Below are 2751 nucleotides of genomic sequence, written 5' to 3' on the forward strand. Positions count from 1 at the left end.
ATATACATAAAATTATTTTTATAATGTATATTTTTTCAATAAATATATTTTTGCAATGGAGTACATTTTGAATATTATTTAAACTAAATTAAGAATATTATTTAAACTAAAAATTCAAGAACTCTTCGAGAGATATTAGATGAGAAACGTGCTAGTATGTTTTAGTTAGAAATCATTTAAAAAAAATGACAATTTTTGTAAAAATTCTCGATAATAACAAACATTCTAAAATATTAGAAACATACCAAAAGTGGTTTATTCATAAGAATTGATTAAAGTTTAAAATAATAATTTGTATACTATAATTATTACTATTACAAATATAATAAGTGTGTTTGAAATATATCTATAAAAAATCCCATTAATTTATTTTTAGTGCTTGTAATTTAAAATTTTGAATAAAAATTAAATACTTTCCAATTTTATAATTCATCAAATATGGATTTTAAAAAATTTGAAGTTTATTATTATCATTAAATTTAGACTTAAAATTTTTCAATCCAAATATTACTTCTTAATTTTCAATACGAATTTCTTACACATTATGGAAAACTAAGTATTTAAAATTACCAGTAAATAAATAATAAATTTTATTTGATATTATCGGCATAATATTAAATATTAAAATTCCAAATTTTTTAAGTAAGGTTGTAACTCCAAAAACAACTTTAAGAGGTTTTAATAAACTAATAATAAACCCGAAAATATTTTTAGCATTTTAATATAAATTATCAATATTTGTGTAAATGACAATGACAAATTTATGTAAATTCTAATTTTAGATTATTCATATAACCTAATAGGAATTTTATGTAAAAATTATTTGAACCAAGCAGAATTTTTAGTTATTGTAATACATATATAATTAAATTCAAAAAAAAATTAATTCTTAAAGTCTCTCCCAAAATTCTAAAACTATTTACTAAAACCTCTAAAAGTTCCGTTCGCATATTATTTTATAAATAAATAATATTTAGCTTATTGAATATTTATTATCAATTTTAAAAATTTCAAAATTTTCACAAAATTACGAACATAAATTCATTAAAATTATTAAAAAGTATGAAAAAAATTATTAAAGTAAAGGAAAACTAAAAAACACGAGCACGAAAATTTTATAACTTATTTTTTACTTATTTATTTTATACCTTAGTTATGTAACATTTTTTAAAAATAATCAAAATTTTAAAACATTTCAAAAATATCTGTCATATATTTGCAATAAAGATTTCTTAAAAAATATATAGTTAAAATAACATCAAATATTTTATAAAAAAAAAAAATACTGGTTTTGCAATTCCACACGTAAAATTTTGAAATTATCTTAAATAAACAAATCTTGCTAAAAAAATATGCAATATTTTACTAAATATTTATTTTTTAATATCGTGATATTTGGTAATTTTTTTGCAACAAATAAAAATTTGTTTACATATGAAAATCACTTAGTTAAATAAATATAAGTTTGGAATATAATTTTTGTATATAAAATCAAATTGGTAATGCACAAATTCTTGTAGTAATTAAACTTATATATTTAAATATATATTATTATTATATTATTAAACTTTTATGAAATGGTTTCTAAAATTTTGTTACTTTGTTTCGTAATTGTTACGTTTGCAATGTTATGTAACAGTGCTGAAGCAGTTCCTGAACTTTCTGATGAAGAACGCAAAGATTTAATGGATAAAGCTAAAAAATGTATGTTATTAATAAATATTAAAATTTATGATCTATTATTGATATTATAATTTTATTTTTTATAGCACTGGATAAAATTAGTGGCCCTTCTGGAGCAGTATTTGGTCTTAGTAATTTTGGAGGTTAATCTAAAATTCAAAAAAATATTCGAAGTTTGCCAATAAAATTAATATAATATAAATAAAGTGTGCAAATTATATTTTAGACAAAAATATTTATTATTTATCAATAAAATATATGATGATGTATAAAACCATGATAAGTTCTAAATACGAAACTGATACTGTAACTAGAAAGTAGAAAATTAATAAATATATTAAGAGTTACTAAAATAATAATTTCAGTTTTAATTTTCAATATAATTTCATAATTAGATACCTCAGAATTTGACGCAAAAATTGATTTTTCTCTTTTATTAATTGTTGATTTAAATAAAATAGTTAGACTGAAATTAAAAAAATGTAAAAAAAATATAAATCCATAATACTAACAAAAAAAAAAATGCTGATTGTAATTTCTACACATGAAGTATTAAAAATCACAAACAATTGTTATTAAATATATGCAATATTTGATTATTTCATATTTGGAATTTTTTTGGAAAAAATATATTTGTTTATGCACGTAAAGTAAATATATTTTTGGAAACAATTTTTTATTATTACTAGACATACAAATTTTGTATATAAAACAAGAATAAGTTATATCTTATTTAAATAAAATTTCATATATTTATTTTTAATTTAACGATTTTTTTATATATTTCTTTTATAAAATGGTTTCAAAACTTGTGTTTTGTTTCGTAATTGTTACGTTCGCAATGTTATGTAACATTGCTGAAGCAGTTCCTGCACTTTCTGAAGAAGAAAAGAAAAATTTTAATGGATAAAGCTAAAAGATGTATGTGATTTAAAAATATTAAATTTGCAATTTAGTAGTAATAACATAACTTTATTTTTGCAGCCTTGATAGAATTAGTAGCTCATCTGGAGAGTGTTTGGCCTTACAATTAGTAATTTTGGAGACTAATTCAAAACAATAATTATA

The sequence above is a fragment of the Ctenocephalides felis genome, unplaced genomic scaffold (assembly GCF_003426905.1).
Source record: "Ctenocephalides felis isolate EL2017-DRISC unplaced genomic scaffold, ASM342690v1 CF-g0.4_SCAFFOLD_01170, whole genome shotgun sequence".
Classification (NCBI taxonomy): domain Eukaryota; kingdom Metazoa; phylum Arthropoda; class Insecta; order Siphonaptera; family Pulicidae; genus Ctenocephalides; species Ctenocephalides felis.